This window comes from Primulina eburnea, chromosome 10, assembly GCF_022965805.1.
Source record: "Primulina eburnea isolate SZY01 chromosome 10, ASM2296580v1, whole genome shotgun sequence".
In the NCBI taxonomy this organism is placed as follows: Eukaryota; Viridiplantae; Streptophyta; class Magnoliopsida; order Lamiales; family Gesneriaceae; genus Primulina; species Primulina eburnea.
This window is the reverse complement of record NC_133110.1, coordinates 28,008,893-28,033,799: the sequence shown is the minus strand read 5'-3', so window position 1 is coordinate 28,033,799 and position 24,907 is coordinate 28,008,893. Positions and strand designations below refer to the sequence as shown.

Genomic DNA, 24,907 nt, shown 5'->3' with positions numbered 1-24,907 from the left:
TTAATCATTGTAAGGAAATTTAAGATTATAGGATTTCTTTGATTATGGTATTAAAATAAGATATGTATATTGGAGAATATTTGATATGGAAATCCTTGATGTCAAGATATTGATACATGCACTTGTACAAGCATAATTTCGAAATTTATGGGAATTAATACAAGATCATGGAAGATTTGTGCAAGGCTTAAAGAATAAAGGCATGATATTGCATATGATTTTCGAAAATCCTCCTAGATTAAATGCCAAAATTGGTGATGGTTAGATGTTTGGCTAATTGGAAGGAAATCATCAAAACCTTGCACCAAAACCATTGGATCTAACCACCATATTTTCAAGCCAAATCAAGGGTCATGAGATCAAGAAATCTCACAACTTAGGTAGATGAATTTTCGAAAATAGGCAAGGATATTTGAGTCAAAATTGATGAGATTGGGCATGATTTTTGGTAAGATTTGAATACCAAGTTTAGCTCTCTTCTCCTCCTCTATAAATACCACATCAAGCCTAGACTTGCCTATAAAAATTGAGCGGGTTGGATCGATAAAATAACAGCCCGTTTGGAGGCGGGCCAAATGGGCTGAGCCCGTTTGGGTTGCGGGCCAAGATGGGTTTGGCCCAAACAGGGCGGGTTGGCCCGCCAAATTAGGGTAGAATTTTATATTTTTTTATATTTTCAAGTTTTAAGTTTTATATAAAAATTGTAATAAGTCTCATGCGCCTCCATCACTCTCTTATATTATTTCTTTCTTATTTTTCTCCTTGGCCTCGCCTCCATCACTCACTCTGGTAAAATCTGAATCTCTGTAAATTTTATTCATGAATCTTAAAGGGAAGAAATTTATGTAAATTTTATTCATGAATCTTAAAATAATTTATAAGCATAACACTTGTTTATGAACCCAAGAGCGGTTTCATTTGAAGTCCGACGAGTTGTAGTGAATTTTGTGGACTCGGCGAAGGTTTGATAATTATGTGCATTGTTGAACGTATAATATTTTCTAAAATTTACAATCGTCTCTTTCCTCGACTTTATGTTCTCTTCCATGTCACAATCTTCATGTTTGGTTTAAGCACTTTACTTTTTATGGATTATGTTGATGCTTTCTTAATTTCTTATATCAATGTTTTTAAGTATTTTATGAAATTATTTGACTAAAATATATTTTTCTTCTATGTTTACTGCGATATTGTATAATATTTTTTTAAAAAATAAACGGGTTAAAAATAAGCGGGTCTGCCCGCCTAGCCCGCGGCCCAAGGTGGGTTGGGCTGGGTTGGCCATTTAGAGGCCCGCAAAAATGGCGGGCTGGCCCGCCCCGCCAGCCCGTTTTGACATGTCTAATCAAGCCTAGCATTCCCTACTCCAAAATTTCGAAAATCCCTTGCTAAAAATCTTGAAATTCAGCAGCTCCCCTAGCCGAAACTCTGCCCGAAAATCGTCCCGAAGTTAGCCTAAAAATCAAGCCGAAGCGCTGTCCGAGAAAGCACAAGAAGCGACCTAAACCCCGAAGCCAAGCATCCATGTTTTTAGCATTCAAACACTGTAAGTGGGCTGTTTTAACAATTAATTTCGATTATGCATTCTTCGTGTGTTTTTGAAAATACGGTCGAGTACATGTTCTTTTCTACTCTTTTTCTTGTGTCGAATTGTCATACTGTTTTACGCACTGTGAGGAGTCTACTATATATGGGTGGGAATCCCAACCATGACGTACCCTTACACGGTGGGGGATATAACCACTATACGGCCTCGCCCCCTTAGAGAAATAAAAATTAGGGACTGACATCAGTAAACCATAGAAAGTTAGATAAATCACAGTGGTTGATAAATATTATGCATGTGTTATGAAGTATGTATGCAAGTCATGAAAATCTAGAAATTTATGCATGTTGTTTTATTGTGCTCGATATGCCTCCACTTGCTGAGTATTTCCAAATACTCACCCCCCTTACAACCCTTCCCAGATAAGCTTGAAGAAGAACTCGAGAAAGAAAAATCTGATCAATTCCGGGGATGGTGAACATGCAAGAATTTAGATTAAGTTTATTATGGTTATTTAGTTTTACGTTTTCGCGTTTAAACTCTGTCGTTTTTGAAATTTCGGTAAGGTAAAGACAATGGTTATTTCCATTGAATTATGATTTATAAACTGGTTTCGATTTACACTGTACTACAAAGGCTTGTTGTTTCGATTGTGTGATTGTTAAACAACGCCGGTGTCAACCTTGAGTTTCGGGGCATGACATTTAAGTGGTATCAGAGCCGCCAGGTTCATAATTCGGTTGGGAAAAATGAGAAAATTTTTGCAAAAAAAAAAAATCGGTGGGATTTTTTATTAAGGTCGATGCTTTTCCCTCCGAAACGGCCCAACGAGCGATTTTCACCACTTTGTCGTGAGGTATGGGTCGAAATAACGAAATTCCTCCGTTTAGGCCTCCGAAACGTCGTTTTTGCCGTTTAAGGAAATATTCGTAGACCCTATAACTTCTCATAGAAAAGTTCGAATTTGATTCCATCATTTGTTCTGGAATCCTCTCGACGTATGCTTCGAACCCATATGTCTAATTCCAAACTTTCCATTTTTGGAAAAAAATATTTATGTAATTTTCGAAAATTTCATATATATTGCATATTTTCCCTTGTTATATATTGTCTCTTTACGATTCTGAGCATTTCCATTTTTGATTTCAGAAAATGGCTCCATCTACTCCCATGTGACCCCACACCGGTGCCCAAGCTGCTATTCGTTTGAAAGAGCTTGCCCTTCAATATCAATCCCGTCAGATTCAGCGACTTAGAGCCAGACTGAGTGAGAGAAAGAGGGAGGTCGAGATTTTAGCCGCTGAGAAAAAAGAGATTCGTGTCCGCCTTAACCAGTCTATCTATCAGGGTGAGCTAGTTAGAGGTGATAACATGGACCTAAGAGATGTCATAGAACAGTGCAAGTATCAACATGGAAAGTTACGAGAGGATACAGAGCGTTATCGACAGGAGCTGGAGGAAGAGAAACAGCAGAATGCCAAAGGTAAGAGAAGACTGGAGAATTCAGGTGAGGCCATGAATAGCCTGGCGTATGTGAACCAACATCTGGCCCAACAAGTGAAAGCTCTAAAGGATCAAATCAAGCAGAAGAAACAGTACCATCTGCAGTATCAGCAGCATTGGAATGACGAGATTGACGTGGCTGATGCGGAGAGACATGGACTTAAGGCACAGGTGGCCCAGCTCACGGAAGAGAATGCACAGCTCACCCATATGGTGGAGATACTTCAAGAAGAAGAGGAAGAGCCAGAGGAGGAACCAGAAGAAGAGGAGCCGATAGAGATAGACGAGCCTATAGCAGTCGTTGGGGATGGAGAGATAGACGACTAGGGTGTCTTAGTGACCTTTCTTTATCACTAGGAGTTATTTTATCCTTGTTGCTATGTTATTGAGTACGATTTGTTTTCATTCAGTACTATTTGTTTCCATTTAGTTGTTCATCTAAATTCAAAAATTAATAAAGTTATGATCCAGCATAACTTATTTATTCAATCATGTCATTATGCTCAACAAATTCTTAAAAACATTTAAAAATTGTAGGAAATGGCCGGTAGACCTCCAAGACAAAACCGCAACCCCCGCTATGCTAACAACAACAATGCCAACGAAGGAGATAATGGACCGCCACCTGGGTTCGGTCTTAACCTAGCCGACCTGATGGCCATAGCCACTATCGTGGCAACGACACTGCAAGGGTTAGTGAACCCGAACGCCAATCAACCACCACCACCTCCACCATAGCACGGAGTCAAGTTCCATTATGAATCACTACGCAAGAACAGCTGTCCAACTTTCAGTGGCGCTGCCGACCCTAAAGTTAGCCAGAGTTGGCTGAAAAGCATGGAGACCCAGCTGCGATTGTTGGAAGTCCCCGAGGCACTAAAAGTGGATGTGATAGTGCCTTTCCTGGAGGATAAAGCTGGCAAGTGGTGTGTGGGGACCCGGACGCTAATCGTGTTTTTAATCATCATTGGGACTAATTAATCAATTATAAAACAGGGTCTAAAAATTTTTCTTTTTAAATTGCGGAACGTAGTGACATAAAACATATATACATCTCTGTATATAAAATACAAATCCTGTATTACAAAACATTTATTCAAACTAGAGTTTAACAACTAATGTCAAGTGTTCAAACCTTATCTCAGATCAAAGTCCGAAGTCTCCACTCTAACTCGATCTCTCCTCATCTCCTCGACCCTGAACCTGTCCCACCTGTTGTCAAGTACACATACAGACAAGACAACAGCCGGATAAACCGGTGAGAATAACTCCCAGTATAAATCAATGAAACATGCAATCATATGACAAATATAAAGCATGTAATCAGGTAACAATCATATGTAACAAATCTGAAACATAATCAATAGCATACTATCAACAATACCCGTAGCTACATAATTCAGACTAAACTCAATCCTAGTCTAGGGATCCCGGTTCCAGACGTCGGTCTGCATATATCGACTAACAGTAATAGAAAAGACTCCAGTTCTATCCACACCGATACAGTATCGATTAACAGTAATAGACGAAGCCCTGATTCTATTCACATTGATATATTATCGATTACCAGTAATAGAGCAAGCCCTGATTCTATTCACATTGATATGATATCGATTACCAGTAATAGAACAAAGTCCGATTCTATCCACATCGATATAACATCGATTAACAGTAATAGAAGGAACGATGAATCTATCCACATCGATATAATATCAATCAACAGTAATAGAAGAAGCTATACATCTATCCACATCGATATAATATCAACCAACAGTAATAGAAGAAGCTATCAGTCTACCCACATCGATAATCCATCATCTAATGACAGACTTTGGCACTACCGCCAATACACCATCTTATGACATCGTGCAATGTGCCCGTGGCGATCCCACCACTAACGGCACTTCTGTCATAAGATTACTCTTCTAATACCTGTAATCTATAACTCAAGAAAACAAGTATATCAATCAATCAATGCAAGTATCAATGCAATAAAGTAAAGTATGTGATTTAGGGAAACCCAAGTCTAAACCGACTCCAGTCCATCTCCCAATACCGCATTGACTTATACCTTTGTCTTCATGATCTGACGAAGACGAAGACTCCATTTCACGTTTGTCCATGTCAATCTGAATTCACAATATCGAATAGACTGTGTCAATATACAGCTCAGTTCAAAGCCTGTTCTGATTAATATCGAATCAAGACACAATCCAATTCATATCGACAATATCACGATATAATCACAATCAATATTGAGTCTGATCGATATCAATTCATTGATGTTTCGACGGTATGACAATACAATTTCAGTAACCCCGTCAATCCCAACATCACAGATATAATACCAGAGCTCATAATCAATATCGATACTAGTCATAATCTCAATAACAATACATATTTGATATGAATTCTCAGTCACATCGACTCCGAAAATCATAACAATTACATAAACGGTCCGTTTCTCAATCTGACTTCGCTTCTATGATGTCTAGCATGACAAGAACATCATATATGAATCCTATTCAATTCTGACAATAGTCTAATTTCAAAACATGTCAAAACGTAGCAAAACTTACGTCCAGTTGTAGTCTACGTTGATAGGAATACAGTACTGAAGTCGGATTCAAAATCAGACGGACGGATTTCTCGTAAATCACGATTATAATCCTCGGAGAAATTTTAAAGCGTTTCCCCTCGATTTCCTTTCTTTTCATTTCTGAAGATTAAGTTGCATGTTTCTATGTATATATATATCAACGTACATGCATTATGGCAAATGGCGCACCCTCTAGGCACCACGTCTCGCGCTCGGGCGGTGGCAATTTACCGCTCGGGCGCGAGCTCGGCGCTCGGGCGGTTAAAACTTACCGCCCGGGCGCGGGAGGTTCTGTCCTCACTCCATGTTCCTTGGCGCTTGGGCGGTCATAAACTACCGCCCGGGCGCCACATCTTCTGCCCAAGACGTATTCCCATTGGACTTTGGCGCTCGGGCGGTCATTTCTTACCGCTCGGACGCCACCAGTTCTGTCCAACAATTTCGCCCTTCCTAAATAATCTTATTTCTTGTCCCGATTAATCCTCTCATAATCATATCAAATTATAAATCAATAAATACAGATTACTAGGATTAAATTCTCGGGCATTACATTTCTCCTCCCCTTAGATCTGAGTTCGTCCTCGAACTCTCACTAAATTAATTCAAATCTATCAGAAGAAATGTATAACAGAGTTTAACATCCAAACTCATTTCATTAACATCATTCTGAAGTATAATGTCATAATACTACCTGAAATGAGTCGTGATAGAATCAATCGTAAAATATTGGCTATACAGCATCCGTATATGCCAATCAATAGTTCTATAACAAATCAGTATCATCATTTATCAATCCTAGTCAAGGATATATTCAATTTCCAGCTCCAATTACCAATCGTCATCATCCGACATTGGCCTATGTCAAAGTAAATTCCGAGCTGTTTTCATTTTTTTTTTTCTGAATCACACTCCTGATTCTATCAAATCAAATCTCAGAGATCCTTCATACAACGGAAATTAACAGTTCTCACTGTACCAAAATCTCTAAGAATGCTATCTCAATAAGCATTTGATAGCTATCGTCGTATGAAAATTCATAAATAACACTCAGTTATTTCAACTAGTGCTAAAATCACGCACTACAACTACTGAATATCCTCCAGTATCAGGATAGTTCGCTCCGATGATCCTTCAATTATGCACAATAAAGAAAAGAGTTAATTGTATATACTGCCAAAAGTATAAAAGCAACCAAACTCCTGGTATGATATATTCCACTTTGGCATTCAATACAATCTGACCTCTTTTCTAGCACAATTTCAGTCATCTAATAGTATCTGTACATCGTCCTGTACAACATAATAGAGGCAGATTCGAACAATCTGTCATTCATAATCACATCACAGTACAATAAAAACAAGAATTCAGTAGTGTTATCCCACAATTCTTAGAAATGTACTCCCATTTCTATTTAAAAATCGACAATCGAAATAATCAATCTCTTGGTTTCCCTCTTTCTGTCTTCAATTGTTGGCAATTCGCATATTTCAATACATATTCTGCCACAACTGATCGCATTTGTTTATATCAAAACCATACTTTCAAATTTCATACCTGTTCTGTTACCGAAAAGAATACTGAATCGATCACTGTGCACTTCTGATACTGTCTGTCATTCCAGATTCGGAATATTCGGCACAAACAAGATATATATATAACAGTAATACCTACCTGATGTTCTGATCGACGCTCAGATTCGGTTGCACTGTATATAATCACAATAATATATCACAATCGGTATCATATACGGATTCAGAATAATATCCATATCGGCTCCGATTCGAGTATAAATTAATATCTGATAATGCTGACTAACTGATCACATCTTCAAGTCGTTTAGATCAACTGCTATATCTTCTTCGAATGTAATGTCCCCCAAACAATATAATCTGTCTCAATACTGTTTTAGAACAATAACAATTCGCAAGCAATTTCAAAACAACAATCGGATATAATAATCTACCAAACTCCAGCAAATATAACTATCTGATATTGCTGTTGTTTCAGTCAGTAATCACTGTCCTCAACTATCTTTATATCCAAACCATTCTATATACAATAATCTGAACTCCCAGATTATTCCATACAAGATATTCAATTCAATCAATCTTATATCACGAGTATATCAACGCATCATAGTTACCCGATATAAAATCATCAGAATACCTCTGAATACAGGATTCATCAGCCCATAACAGAATTGAGATATCTCATAGAGAAATACATATTCAGATATAACTCTAACTCTCAAGCCATAAATCATCAAACTGCTATCTCAATTCTTTTAATTCATTCAGTATTATTCTATACATAATTCTAAGATAACACCAGTACCTGGTATAGAATCAAGGCTGTAATCTATTTCCCTGATACAAAGCAAATCTAAAATCTAAATCTGCAAGATTATAGCAAATCTCCTGCTATCGACAAATCAGCTCCTGATATGCTCAATTTCAGTAATCAACTGAATACATATAAGGAATTACTCCATTCCTTTCTAGAATCATCAAGTCATATAGTACGGATATCAAGGAATTCAAAATCGAGAATTCTTACCGTACGTTATTTATTCTTTGGCCATTTCAGGTCAAAATCTTACCATCTCCTGGCAAGAATCTATACTCACTCTGTACTTGTTATTATATATCAATAATATAGTTAAAATCAAACCACACAGTACAACATCATCTAATTCCATCTCCTTCTCATTTTACTGCAGTATATGATATTTACAGAATTCACTGATAACAATCTTTTCCTCCAAAAGATTAAACAAAACTCAATACTACAGTATACACAGACCCAACAGGTACCACATATATCAATGTTATTCATACAAAATCATGTATAGAATGTATGAATACTTCACAATACATATTCAACATATTCATAAAAGAACAGTTACCTGTTACAATCTCATCAAGTCTGTCCTGGGTCTGTCTCCTGGTCTTTACAACCAGATGATTCTGCTCCGTAAGATCTCCGGAAGCTTTTCTGTGGACACACTCTAGCAAAATGTCCTTGTTGTTTACAAATGCGGCAGTTGCCAAACACTCCTCGGCACTGTTCTGTGGAATGTCTTCCCCCGCAATTTCTGCAATAAATGCCAGTATAACTCGGACTAGAACCGCTAGAGCTAGATGAACCGCTCCCAAATCTCTTGAATTGCTTCTTTTGAACTTTCAACATCTCTTTCTTTCCACCACTGCTACTGCCAATCTCGATTCTGGAAGGCAGTTGTTGTGGTATCGGTGTTGGAAGAACATATGAAGCTTCCTTTTGTCTCATTAGAACGGTTTCCGCTCTTCTGGCTCGATTCAGAGTATCAGCAAAATTACTTGGTTGTTTCACAGTCACCAAGGTGCGTATTTCCGGATTCAAGCCCTTGATAAACTGATCAGCTACAGCTGTATCATTTCTAGCCACTTGCGGACCAAACTTTAACAAGGTAAAGAAATGGGCCAAATATTCATCAATCTTCAATGGACCCTGCCTCAAATTTGCAAATTCTGCACTTTTGTCCTCTCGATATGATAAAGGTACAAACCTTTGATAAAATTCAACCTTGAAAAGTTTCCACGTAATCGTGAAACCACGCTGTACTATGGCTTCCCGGTTTACCAGCCACCAACTTCTAGCGACTTCCCGTAGTTGATTTCCAACCAGTTTAATTCTGCACTCGTCTGTGAATCCCAGAAATTCAAACAGCATTTCGATCTCCTCCAACCAAGTCTCACAATCAGCTGGTGTCTCAACACCCCTCAAAATCGGTGGTTGAAATGACTGAAATCTTATCATCTGTGTTTCCGTCAGAGTTTCAGACACATCCATCTGATCATACGATGTACTACCCCGTTCTGGAATTCGTCTAGGAGGAATATCTGATAATCACAGGTATTAGTACTAACAGGAGACAAGTCCGTCTCAATCCCAATCCTGATCAGCTTACCTCTGATCAAGAATTGGTTCTGATCTCGTTTCATATAATACATATTACCAAATCATCTCTGATATCCAGGTAACATGTAGTTTAGTACATAGTAACAACATACTGAAATCTTAGCAGACACAATGTTATTTCAACATTATATGCATTTCTATGCCATATAAATCCAGGCAATAAAACATAATATCATGCTAGCATACATATAAATCATCAGTATATGAAATCACATGCTAGCAATCACATGCAGGGAAAGAAAACTCATTCTACTCCGCTCACTCTTCTCTATCTCAGTGTTAAGGAACCTAAAGTTCAAGGACCTACAGCTCTGATACCACCTGTTGTGGGGACCCGGACGCTAATCGTGTTCTTAATCATCATTGGGACTAATTAATCAATTATAAAACAGGGTCTAAAAATTTTTCTTTTTAAATTGCGGAACATAGTGACATAAAACATATATACATCTCTGTATATAAAATACAAATCCTGTATTACAAAACATTTATTCAAACTAGAGTTTAACAACTAATGTCAAGTGTTCAAACCCTATCTCAGATCAAAGTCCGAAGTCTCCACTCTAACTCGATCTCTCCTCATCTCCTCGACCCTGAACCTGTCCCACCTGTTGTCAAGTACACATACAGACAAGACAACAGCCGGATAAACCGGTGAGAATAACTCCCAGTATAAATCAATGAAACATGCAATCATATGACAAATATAAAGCATGTAATCAGGTAACAATCATATGTAACAAATCTGAAACATAATCAATAGCATACTATCAACAATACCCGTAGCTACATAATTCAGACTAGACTCAATCCTAGTCTAGGGATCCCGGTTCCAGACGTCGGTCTACATATATCGACTAACAGTAATAGAAAAGACTCCAGTTCTATCCACGCCGATATAGTATCGATTAACAGTAATAGAAAAGACTCCAGTTCTATCCACACCGATACAGTATCGATTAACAGTAATAGACGAAGCCCTGATTCTATTCACATTGATATATTATCGATTACCAGTAATAGAGCAAGCCCTGATTCTATTCACATTGATATGATATCGATTACCAGTAATAGAACAAAGTCCGATTCTATCCACATCGATATAACATCGATTAACAGTAATAGAAAGAACGATGAATCTATCCACATCGATATAATATCAATCAACAGTAATAGAAGAAGCTATACATCTATCCACATCGATATAATATCAACCAACAGTAATAGAAGAAGCTATCAGTCTACCCACATCGATAATCCATCATCTAATGACAGACTTTGGCACTACCGCCAATACACCATCTTATGACATCGTGCAATGTGCCCGTGGCGATCCCACCACTAACGGCACTTCTGTCATAAGATTACTCTTCTAATACCTGTAATCTATAACTCAAGAAAACAAGTATATCAATCAATCAATGCAAGTATCAATGCAATAAAGTAAAGTATGTGATTTAGGAAAACCCAAGTCTAAACCGACTCCAGTCCATCTCCCAATACCACATTGACTTATACCTTTGTCTTCATGATCTGACGAAGACGAAGACTCCATTTCACGTCTGTCCATGTCAATCTGAATTCACAATATCGAATAGACTGTGTCAATATACAGCTCAGTTCAAAGCCTGTTCTGATTAATATCGAATCAAGACACAATCCAATTCATATCGACAATATCACGATATAATCACAATCAATACTGAGTCTGATCGATATCAATTCATTGATGTTTCGACGGTATGACAATACAATTTCAGTAACCCCGTCAATCCCAACATCACAGATATAATACCAGAGCTCATAATCAATATCGATACTAGTCATAATCTCAATAACAATACATATCTGATATGAATTCTCAGTCACATCGACTCCGAAAATCATAACAATTACATAAACGGTCCGTTTCTCAATCTGACTTCGCTTCTATGATGTCTAGCATGACAAGAACATCATATATGAATCCTATTCAATTCTGACAATAGTCTAATTTCAAAACATGTCAAAACGTAGCAAAACTTACGTCCAGTTGTAGTCTACGTTGATAGGAATACAGTACTGAAGTCGGATTCAAAATCAGACGGACGGATTTCTCGTAAATCACGATTATAATCCTCGGAGAAATTTTAAAGCGTTTCCCCTCGATTTCCTTTCTTTTCATTTCTGAAGATTAAGTTGCATGTTTCTATATATATATATATATATATATATATATATATATATATATATATATATATATATATATATATATATATATATATCCACGTACATGCATTATGGCAAATGGCGCACCCTCTAGGCACCACGTCTCGCGCTCGGGCGGTGGCAATTTACCGCTCGGGCGGTTAAAACTTACCGCCCGGGCGCGGGAGGTTCTGTCCTCACTCCATGTTCCTTGGCGCTCGGGCGGTCATAAACTACCGCCCGGGCGCCACATCTTCTGCCCAAGACGTATTCCCATTGGACTTTGGCGCTCGGGCGGTCATTTCTTACCGCTCGGGCGCCACCAGTTCTGTCCAACAATTTCGCCCTTCCTAAATAATCTTATTTCTTGTCCCGATTAATCCTCTCATAATCATATCAAATTATAAATCAATAAATACAGATTACTAGGATTAAATTCTCGGGCATTACATGGTGGGAAGCAATCTCGCCAGCATGACAGCTGCAGGACCAATCACGTGGAAGCGTTTTAGAGAAGCTTTCCTGAAACAGTATTATCCAGCCGAGGTCAGACTGCAGAAACTGAGTGAATTTGAAAATTTCTGTCAAGCTCCAGACATGTCAGTTGTGGAGTACACCTCACAGTTCAATGCCCTTGGATCATATGCTCCAGCAATCATGGCGGATGAAGTTCTGAAATTGCACCGCTTTAAGAAGGGGTTGAACAGCAGAATCCAATCAGCTCTAGCAGTCTACCAATCTGCCAATTTTTCAGACCTGATGGGCGCGTCTATCCGAGCCGAAGCTTACATTCGTGGAAGAGAAGGGTAAAACAGGAACAAGCGACCCCCTAGCAGCCAGCCTTCTCAGGGTAGACCAATGTTCAAGGAACCCAATCTGTCGGGTGGACCTCCCTCAGGGCAATCCCCCACCAATAACCATCAAGGACTCAAGCCATGCCCAACTTGCGGCTTCAAGCACGCCGGGGAATGCCGAAGGGCAAGCTGTGTATGCTTTGGGTGTGAAAATTGGGGCACAAAATTGCAGAGTGTCCTACCGCCGCCAACCGACCAACAGGGCCGAACAGAGGAATTGGGCCAAACGCAGGAGCAGACCCTGGTAAATCAAAGGAGGACAAACCTAATGCCAGGGTCTTTGCCATGACTCGGGAGGAGGCAGACGACGCCAATGAAGTCGAGTCAGGTACCATATTTATTCAGCAAATGCCTGCTTATGCATTATTTGACTATGGTGCTATCCATTCTTTTATGTCTAAAAGATTTGCAAAGAAGTTAGGACTTAAGCCAGAGAATCTAGCTGAACCCTTTCGAATAGCCACACCTACAAGTAGGGCCATTGAAACCCACAAAGTTTACAGAGATTGCAAAATCAGTGTCAATAATCGGACTTTTAGCGCCGACTTGATACAGTTTATCATGGTCGATTTCGACATCATCTTAGGGATGGATTGGTTAGCAAGAAACAATGCGATAGTAGATTGTAAGGGAAAGAGAGTCAGACTCCGAACCCGAGATCAGGAAGAAGTCGTGTTTCACGGTAAATCCTAGGGACGGAAATCGCTGCTCTCCGCATCTCAAGCTTGGAAAGCCATGAAATCTGGTGAAGACATCTACCTAGAAATTGTCAGTGAAATAAAGGAAAAGGTCGAGCTGAAACTGGAGGACATCCCAATAGTGATAGAGTTCCCAGATGTTTTTCCAGAAGAACTCTCGGGGACGGTCTCGAACCGCAAAGTGGAGTTCGAGATCAATCTGGTTCCCAGTGTTGCACCGATCTCTAAAGCACCTTACAGAATGGCACCAGCCGAACTCAAGGAGCTGAAAGAAAAACTCCAAGAATTGCTAGATAAAAGGCAAATTCGACTGAGTGTGTCCTCGTGGGGAGCTCCAGTACTCTTCATGAAGAAGAAAGACGGGAGTATGAGATTGTGCATTGATTATAGAAAACTAAACAAGATCACAATCAAGAACAGGTACCCTTTACCTCGGATAGACGATTTTTTTGATCAACTTAAAGGAGCCGCCATCTTTTATAAACTGGATCTGAGGACAGGTTATCACCAGTTGAAGGTCAGGGCTGAAGATATCCCCAAAACAGCCTTTCGAACCAGATATGGGCATTATGAATTCACAGTGATGCCATTTGGTCTGACAAACGCACCGGCAGCATTCATGGACCTGATGAAAAGAGTATTCAAGCCATTCTTGGATCAGATCATAGTGGTATTCATCGATGACATCCTCGTCTATTCCCCTGATGAGACGAGCCACGAAGAGCACCTCACCGTGCTCTGCAAACTTTAAGAGAGAATAAGCTCTATGCTAAGTTTAGCAAGTGTGAATTCTGGCTAAGGAGTGTGTCATTTCTAGGACACGTGATCTCGAAAAAAGGAGTGTCACTGGATCCAAGGAAAGTAGAGGCAATCACAGAGTGGCCGAAACCTAAGAACGCCACCGACATCAGAATCTTTCTTGGATTGGCAGGTTACTACCGGAAGTTTGTCGAAGGGTTCTCCTCAAAAGCCGTGCCACTGACAAAGCTCACACAGAAGAATTCTAAATTCATCTGGAATGAGGATTGTGAGAAGAGTTTCCAGACACTGAAAGAGAAACCCGCGTCCACGCCAATATTTGATCCTGCCCGCAGAGGATGAAGATTTCACTATTTACAGTGACGCTTCTAAGGAAGGTCTAGGATGCGTGCTCATACAAAAAGGAAGAGTGATCGCCTATGCATCAAGGCAGTTGAAACCGTACGAGCAGAACTATCCTACTCATGATCTAGAGCTGGCAGTGGTTGTCTTCGCCTTAAAGATTTGAAGGCACTACCTCTATGGTACTAAATGTGAAATCTTCACAGACCATCAGAGCCTCAAGTATTTGTTCACCCAAAAGGAGCTGAATATGAGGCAACGGTGATGGATCGAACTTGTTAAGGACTACGACTTGACCATAAGCTATCATCCGGGTAAAGCAAACAAAATGGCTGATGCGCTAAGTCGGAAGGACCCAGGCAAGGAGACTCTAGCTTCCCTCTCGGCCCAGCCATGTCTGCAGGAGACCGTCAAGTTAAACCAAGATCGAGACCCGGTACTGACCAAACTTAAGGAGCAAGTCAGAGAAAGGAAGTCTCAGGATCATCAGATTGATGACAGGGAATCTTATGGATGAAAGGAAGACTGTGTGTGCCCGACAGTGACAACCTTCGCCAAGAGATAATGGCTGAGGCGCACAAGTCAAAATTCTCAGTCCATCCAGGCAGTACGAAAATGTACAGGGACCTCAAGAATAGCTTCTGGTAGAATGGCATGAAAAGATATGTAGCAGAATTCGTTTCCCGATGTCAGATATGTCAGCAGGTCAAAGCAGGACACCAGCGACCTGGAAGGTTACTGCAACCTCTGGAAATCGCCGAGTGGAAATGAGAGCATATTTCCATGGATTTTGTGGTAGGATTGCCAAAGTCTAGGCAAAGCCACGACAGTATATGGGTGATCGTAGATAGACTCATGAAGACCGCACACTTCCTACCCGTCCGCATGAATTACAATCTCGACAAGTTGACTTCACTATACATGGACAACATTGTGAGGCTGTATGGAGTGCCAGTGAGCATCTTATCTGATAGAGATCCAAGGTTCGTCTCGCGCTTTTGGAAGAGCTTTCAAGAGGCCATGGGAACGAAAGTGACCCTAAGTACGGCCTATCATCCTCAAACCGATGGTCAAACGGAGAGAACCATCCAAACCTTAGAAGATATTCTACAAGCATGCGCTCTTGAATTCAGTAGCAACTGGAGCACTCATCTACCCTTAATTGAGTTTTCTTACAACAACAGTTATCACAGCAGCATCGGAATGGCTCGATACGAAGCCCTTTATGGAAGGAAATGTCAATCACCACTTTATTGGGATGAAGTGGGATTGAAAGCCGTGGTGGGACCCGAGCTAGTACAGATGACAGTGGACAAGGTTAAAATCGTTCGGGAAAAGCTCAAGCCAGCTCAAGATCGATAGAAAAGCTGGGCAGATCTTAAAAGAAGGCCGGTATAGCTCAACATGGGCGAGAAGGCTTATGTGAAAGTCTCGCCTATGAGAGGAGTTGTCTGATTCAGTAAGACTGGGAAACTGAACTGTAACGTACCGTAATTTTGCTACTTAAAATTTGCGGAAAAATTAAAAATTTTCTTAAACATAAAGTAACATTCAAGTCTGCCATAAAAACATTCCAACCAAGTCCCCCATAAGACATGGCGGTTCAAAGTACTACAATAAAATTTGCTCACAAAAGTTTTGCTCAAAGTATTTCCCTCGAAACAAGAAATCAGAGTAATTTAACTTTTGCATAAAACTTAAACATGGCGGTCCTCGGGTTTAGCCTCCCGCTCAGTCCAAGCCTGCCCCTTGGTCGCCACCTCCTGTCTCCTCATCAACATACTCACCTGCATAGATCAAGTTTAGTGAGTCTAAAGACTCAACACGTATAAACTGGAATAACGAGTACTACGTAATATAATCGCACGCCACTTTAAAATAGGACATACATAACTTGAAACTTGAACTTGCATAATAAACTTGAACATACATACGTACATACCTAGACGTGCCATCAACATAAACTTTCATAAACATACTGCATACTTGAACATACATAACTTCATCATTTTGCGTAGAGGCATGTTTCAAAGCAAGTGACCCATAACATAATAAATGCCTGATCAGACAAACCACAGTACTGGACTGACAGGGACGTATCCACTGCCACATACATGAGATCCCCGTTCATAATTTAACGGGCTGGTTGGTCCCCGATCATAATTTAACGCTTTCCAACCTCGATCTAACCCGTTCATAATTTAACGGGCGGATTGGTCCCCGTTCATAATTTAACACTTTCCAATCCTAAACATAATTTGGTCACAAGACATTTCGCATACCTCAAAAACTTAAACTATTTTCTTTTTGCACGTCAACATACTTACTTGGCATTGAGGGACTCGTCGGACTTCGATCGGGGCCGTCGCTGCTGCCTAACTTGAATTCACTTACTTAAATTGCATAACTTAGACGTAGATAATCCTGCTTGCTTACGAGTTCGTTCAATCCCTTAGGACGTTCTAAAATTCCCATGACTCGACCTTGTGAATCTTTGTACTTAACCCTGACATCAAACCTCAAAGATGTTATCGTATTTTTCCCAAAATATGAAGGACACGGACCCCGTGCTTACCTCCGTGTAGGGGTCCGTGTAGGCTCGGGTGAAAATGGTCGGAAATAAGGGTGGACACGGACCCCGTGACAGGGTCCGTGTGAGGGTCCGTGTAGACTCTGGAATAATGCACTTCGGGTGGACAAAGGGCACGGACCCCGTGTGGGGGTCCGGGTGAGGGTCCGTGTACATACTGTGAAGGGAATACTCGGAAAGGAGAGGGGCACGGACCCCGTGTCCGGGTCCATGAACCTGCGGGACGCCGAAACCTGCGAGAAGAAATCTTACACTATGCATAAGCCACCCAACAAACAACATGGAACACAAGTAGACACCTCAAGACCCATCCTGGACTACTATAATTTTGACTCAAACTTCTACAATCGTTTCCAAACAATCACACATCCTAAGCGACACAATAAACTCATGGACACGAATTTGGCATAACGATCAAACCCTATGACCACTATTGAATTCAAGGGCCTAACGGGGCTAACCAACCCGTTGATTATCAACCCAACATCATAACAATCATACTTAATCGCAGCAACGAACGCCCGTCTGTAAGGACCGTGTATCGTATTATCGTAAATCTTATGTGATTATCAATAATTAATGAAATTGCCATGTGATTATGTAATTGATGCATATCGTGACAATAGAATTGAGAAATGAATATTGTATATGAATTGACGTTGTAAGAGCTCGAGTGGAGAGGCCGGACGCCAATTAAGTACAAACCTTAAAATTTGTACCAGACGAGTGGCGCCCGGGCGGTAGAAAATAACCGCCCGAGCGCCAAGGTGGAAATTGTAAATGTTCGGGCAAAACACGCCGCGCTCGAGCGGTAATTTGTGACCGCTCGAGCGCGGTGCAATTGTTAGCTGGGGGCAGAATGTCTCGCGCTCGGGCGCGAGAATTCTACCGCCCGAGCGCGAGAGAGATGAGGATAAGAGTAACTTTTCTTCTCTTTCTTTCTTCATTTCTTATGCGATAACTTTCGAGAGAGTCGAGAGAATTCTGATTTCTTTCTTCCAAATCGACTTCGAAACGCCGTCTAAACGCGAAACAAATTATATATTTGTAATCTGCGCGTCGAGGGCTTTAGACTGAGGTAATTTTCTTCTAGTTTCAGTAGCTTTAAATATCAAAGTGCTGGAATAGCATGTATTTGAAATTGAATTTCTGATATGTAGTAGAATATCCGACAATAAACTTATATTCGAAGTCGGAATTGAATTATGATATGATTTGGATTTGATATGATATTTGAAGTTTCAAATGATATTTGAAACTCATATTAATGGTTTTGGAGCGTGTTATTGATTGGAATGAGTATGTTATTGATGTAGATCAAGTATTATATCAGTATCTTCAGGCTACATCAATTGGAACGAGGAATTGAGGTATGTTGCGACCGGGTAACATACGACAGGTATCTGTATTATATGATATATGATTGGATGGATTGGATTGGATTGGAATACGTGTCTATGTGCCTATTTGATGATTTGATGTGGCATACATGACATTGAGATTTGAGTATCGATGTACAAAATAAATGTTTTGTTAACACACATCATTTTATGCATACATCGATACATGACATACACGTTGAGCTATGATCCTTGGATACCGTGATATGATTTGATTGGATTCCGGGGTTTGTGAACACAATAGCTATGCCGGTATTATATGACCCGTAAAGCATAGACAATTGTGGCCCCATATGATTGGATATGAGATGTGGGATTGATGGCGCTTCGTCGACGCTATCATATGTGTATTCTCATATCGGCCGGTGTGCCAGCTCGAGCATTGATTTGATTTGATAGCGATTCGATTGATTCTGACATGTGCTCAGTGGATGGGCATTTGACCTGATACCTCCACGACATACATGCATTGCATACCATATATCATTGTTTAGATATCTGTGGTATATATGATTGGTTGTTCCATACGGAGCTTTGCTCACCCCCAAGGGGGGGCTGTTGTTATCTTTGTGTGTGGACAATGGCAGGTACTCCAGGATATCAGGAGACCGGAGAGGGTACTTCTGGAGGGAGCCACAGCTTGGGCTGAGGTTTTATGTTTATGTCTTGTTCCCAGTATATATGTATATGTATCTATATACCGGGGCATGTCCCGAGGATATGAGTTGTTTGTATGTGATTGGTTTTGATTACGTGTGGGCATGATTATGACGTGAGATAAGATACTATTTTTAGTATTAAAATAAAATGACTTGGGCTCATTGTAAAGAATATTTTAAACTCGTTTTCCGCTGTGATTACTTAACCCTAATAAAATTGTGTTGTGATAACGATTAGGAGCTAAGGGCCCCACACAGAGTTGTATCAGAGCATAGCTGGGAATGCTCGATTGAGTCTTGTGTACACGTGAATAGGCACAAATGAATTGTGCGTATGTGTTTGATTTATCTGTATTACTTGCTCTTATGTGATTTGATTTGAGTAAGTATCTGATGAGATTGATGATATGAGATGATGAGATTATGAAATTTGTATGAAATTGTGATATTCATCTTTTGATTTGTAGATGGATCACACAAATGAAACTGCTAGTAGCAGTACTGAGAGGATTGTTGGGCAGTTTGAAGGATTGTCCATGGATGTTGTGATGGCTCGATTCCAGGATCTGAAACCACCGAAGTTCTTTGGCACTGAGAGTGCTGAAAGAGCTGAGGCCTAGCTAAAGGATATCGAGCACTTGTTTAATATTGTTGAGTATTCTAAGGCTCGGAGACTGAAACTTGCTTTGTATCAGCTGAAAGACCGAGCTAAATCTTGGTGGGAAGCCGCTGAGATTGGACTGAAAGAGGCCGGGACTGAAGTCACCTGGGATGTCTTCAAGGCCCAATTTCTGGAGCAGTATTCTCCTCCTTCGTATTATACTGCTCAGGAGAATGAATTCAATAATCTGCAGCAGGGAACGATGTCTGTTGCGGAGTATGCTTCGAAATTTTCTACGTTGTTGAAGTATGCACCTCACGTAGCTGGAAATGCGAGGGCAAAATATAACAGGTTTGTAAATGGTTTACATCCTGTTTTATATACATATGTTGTTTTTGGATTGCCTACCAGCTACGCAGAGGCAGTTGAACGAGCTAAGGCAGCCGAGGCTGGACTTAGGCGGGGAGGTCCACAGTATACTCCTCCACCACCGGTGTCAGCTCAGCAGCCTACTTTGAGGCCGAGAGGTAAGAAGTTCAAGAAGACTGGCTCTGCTTCTTCGTCTTCTTCGAGTTCGAGCGGATCACAGCGAGGGAGTCCTGTGATTGCTCCCTAATGTAGTCATCGTGGGGGCAAACATACTATCGAGCAGTGTCGAGGTATGTCTGGTACTTGTTATCAATGTGGGCAGGAAGGCCATTTCTCTCGAGTATGTCCGAATAGGGGTACGACTTCTGCTCAACCCCAGCCAGGATTTAGAGGTGGCCCTAGTACGATGAGACCTGTTGTTCCTGTTCCATCTTTTCAGCAGTCGAGTGTCCCACGATATCGAGGACCGGGTGGTCAGAGTGCCCAAGTTCCTCCTCAAGTGAGAGTGTATGCCATGACTGAGGATCAGGCGAGAGAAGCTTCTGGTGGTGTGATTGTAGGTATTTGCACGCTTAGCGATTATCCTGCACGTGTTTTATTTGATACAGGAGCATCTCATTCATTCATATCTCATGCATTTGTTGCATCTCATGATATTGAGTGTACCCCGTTGTATGATACTTTGTCGATAGCCACGCCAGCAGGGAAGATTATTTTGTCTGAGAAAGTGGTGCATAATTGTGTATTGATATATGAGGATAATGTGATATTTCTGAATTTGATTGTCCTCCCTATGCACGACTTTGATTGTATTGTTGGCATGGATATCTTGATGACAAATCGAGCTACTGTTGATTGTTGTCATGGAGTGGTTCGATTTCGACCGATTGATGGACCCAAGTGGAATTTTTATGGCAAGGGTTCCCAAGCCAAAATTCCATTGGTATCTTCCTTGGAAATGTCTCGATTGTTGACTAGCAGAGATGAGGGTTATCTTATCTACGCTATTGATATTTCGAAGAAGGATTCTTCTTTATCTGAGATTCCTGTTGCGAAAGAGTTTCCGGATGTATTTCCTGATGAGATTCCTGATTTTCCTCCTCATCGAGAAGTTGAGTTTAGTATTGATCTTGTGCCAGGGACTGCTCCCATATCTAAAGCTCCCTATCGCATGGCACCTTTGGAACTGAAAGAATTGAAAGAACAATTACAGGATCTTCTCGATAAGGGATATATTCGACCGAGTGTATCACCTTGGGGAGCTCCAGTTTTATTTGTTCGAAAGAAATATGGTACGATGCGAATGTGTATCGACTATAGACAGCTGAATCGGGCTACTGTGAAAAATAAGTACCCACTTCCGCGTATTGATGATTTATTTGATCAGCTTCAGGGTACTTCTGTTTACTCGAAGATTGATCTTCGTTCTGGGTATCATCAAGTACGTGTTCGAGACGAAGATGTACCCGAGACTGCTTTTCGTACGAGGTATGGCCACTATGAATTTCTGGTTATGCCTTTTGGTCTTACGAATGCTCCTGCTATCTTTATGGATTTAATGAATCGTGTCTTCCGAGATTATCTGGACCGATTCGTTATTGTGTTTATTGATGAAATTCTTGTCTATTCGAAATCGAAAAAGGAGCATGCTGAACATCTGAGACTGGTACTTCAAACTCTTCGTACTAGTCATTTGTATGCCAAATTGTCCAAATGTGAATTCTGGATGTACAAAGTGGTATTTCTAGGCCACGTCATTTCGAGACATGGCATATCTGTTGATCCTACGAAGGTCGAAGCTGTATTGAATTGGCCAAGACCTACGAATGTTCCTGAGGTCCATATGTGGGGACCCGGACGCTAATCTTTCTTATTAATCATCTTTGGGATTTAATTATCAATTAAGATAAAACAGGGTCTAAAATTTTTTTTTCTTTTTAAAATGTAAGTGCAGAAGGTAATGAAATCAATCTATTACACAAATCAGTATAGTAATAATACATTTCTTGTACAACATGTTTCTAGTTCAAACTAGTCTAAGGTTTAAATACTAAATTTCAAGTATTAACCAACTCTACAATAAGTCCGGAATCACCACGCTAAACTCGTCTTCTCTCATCATCTTCTGACCCCGATCTTGTCCCACCTGTTGTCAGGCACACATACAAAACAAGACAACAGCCGGATAACTCCGGTGAGAATAAATCCCAGTATAAAACATGGTAAACATGCATATACATAAACATATCATGAAATATTCTATCATGAATAACAATTAAAGCAATAGATTTCATAGTCTATGAAAATTAAATCAAAATAAGCATGCAACTCAAATCAGCTAAACATGCTATCTATATCAACTCATATAAACATAGGCTATCATGTCTGAAAGCACTAAACATGAGTTTCATAATCTATGAAACCACATTTCTAAACACATGCAGTTCTAGTCAAATCATGTCTAGACTCGACTCAACTATAACTCTAGGGATCCCGGTGTGAATAAGACGTCACTGTCTGTCACCTACCCTCCCAATCGGGGTGACGTACGTCTTATTCCTAGACTTCGGTCATATCTGTATCGAATAATCTACAATAGGAGGGTGTCTGCTCCTATGTAACGATACACCGAACGTCTAGAAGCCTGACTATCTGTCAAACTTTCCTATCTCAAATGCAATGAATACAATCTATAAACAAAGCATGTTCTTTTCAAAAGATTTGAATATAAATCTATAAACAAATCAAAATCATGTCAAAAGATAAACAAAAATCAAGTATGTGATTTTATTGGGAAACTCAAATGAGATCTGATTTGAGTTATATCTTCCCAGATATCACATGAATTATACCTTTGTCGTCCCTGTCTGACGAAGACGATGACCTGTATTCAACTCTGTCCATCTCAAATCTTGAATGACAATATCGAATACAACGTATCAGTATATAACTGAATACACAATCTGTTCTGATCAATACTCAACTCAGTACCTAATCTGATCAATATCTGAACAAAATACAATTCAATTCATGTCATCGATATCACAATACAATCTGAATCATATCTGAATTTGATTAATCTAAATCAACTGATATTTCGACGGCATACTAATACAATCTGAATAACCCCGTCAATCTGATATATTCTGATGTGGCATTCTGTACATTCAATGTCATTCTGTACCTTCAATGTTATTCTGCCTTAAATTCTAAAACAACAATCATTATCTGATCGGAATTCAATTCTGAAATCTATCTTTCTGATATAAAGCAAATCTGAAATCTTATCTGGGCTAATGTCTGCCAATTCGTACATTTCTGGCAAATCTGCCAATGTTACGCTCGATTTCAGTAGATCTACTGAATACATAGGGATGCAATCTGCTCATTTCTGTATTAATCGAGTCATATACAATACAGATATCAAAGGAATTCTAAAATCCTTACTGTGGTATCTCCACTGATCAGTCATCTCTGATCTGAATCTTACCATTTCTGGAACAAATTCTACAATATGTCTGTACTGGTTTAGCATACAAATATCAATAATGCGTTCAAATCAGAAAACACCAGTACACTATACTCTATCTCGATTTCATTCTCATCTTACTGTAGGATACAACATATCAGAAATCTCTGATAGTAACAGTTTCCTTACAAGTAAGGGAATTAATACTACAGTACAAACAGACCCAACAGATACAGCATATCTCCATGCAACCCAGTCACAGATATTCGTATGAAATGCATTAGTATATATCAATACATATGCAATCTAATCATACAGAATAGTACCTGTTGTGCGTTCTGAATCTGTTTCTCAATTAAACTCTGTTCCCTAAAATCTTCGGGAACTTTTCTGGGTACAAACTCTAGCAAAGTGTCCCGATTGTTTACAGATATTGCATCTACCAGGCACTCCTTGGCAGTGCTCTGTGGGATGTCTCCCTCCGCAGGTCCTGCAATATACTCCAGTATAACTCGGACTGGAATCACTGGAACTAGCCGAACCACTTTCTAACTTCTCAACTTGCGTTTTTCGAATCTTCAGTGGTTCTCTCTGTTCTCTATTACTACTGCCAATCGCAACTCTGGAAGGCAGTTGCTGTAAATTCTGTGCTGGAAGATCATACGATGCTCCCTTTCGTCCCATCAGAACGATTTCTGCTCTTTTGGCTCTGTTCAAGGTATCAGCAAAATTAATCGATCGTTTTGCATTCACCAATGAACGTATCTCCTGATTAAATCCTTGTATAAACTGACTAGAGATAGCTTCATCATTCCTAGCCACGTGAGGGGAAAAACGTAACAAGGTGAAGAACTCTGCCAAATACTCATCAATACTCATCTGACCCTGTCTCAGGTTTGTAAATTCTGCACTTCTGTCCTCTCTATATGATACGGGAAAAATCTTTGATAAATTTCAACCTTGAAAATTTTCCACGTAATCACTGAACGACTCTGTTCTAAGGCTCCTTTGGTTAGTAACCACCATCTTCTTGCAGTCTCTTGCAACTGGTTCTCAATCAATTTAATTCTACACTCATCTGTTAAATCAAGAAATTCAAATAACATTTCTATCTCATCAAGCCAATTCTCACAATCTGCTGGCGTCTCAGTACCCTTTAAAATCGGTGGTTTGTACGACTGAAACTTCTTCATCTGTGTTTCTATCTGATTTTCTGATCTATCTATCTGAGATTCTGGTATATCTGTCTGATCATACAAAGTACTACCCCTTTCTGGAATTCTCCGAGGCGGTATATCTGAATATCAAACAAATCAGTACACAATCTATACAATCAGTCTCAGCCCTCCTCTGATCATATACCTCTGATCG

The 24,907-nt window shown here is 40.0% G+C and overlaps 1 long non-coding RNA gene across 1 annotated transcript in view; it reads right to left on the bottom strand.

Annotated features, from left to right (window-relative positions):
* Positions 1-16,220: 16,220 nt before the first annotated feature.
* Positions 16,221-24,907, bottom strand: part of LOC140803247 (uncharacterized) — a 54,206-nt gene continuing 45,519 nt past the window's right edge. Inside the window, exon 3 of the long non-coding RNA XR_012111807.1 lies at positions 16,221-16,235. This is a non-coding gene — a long non-coding RNA (uncharacterized lncRNA). The remainder of the gene's footprint in view (positions 16,236-24,907) is intronic.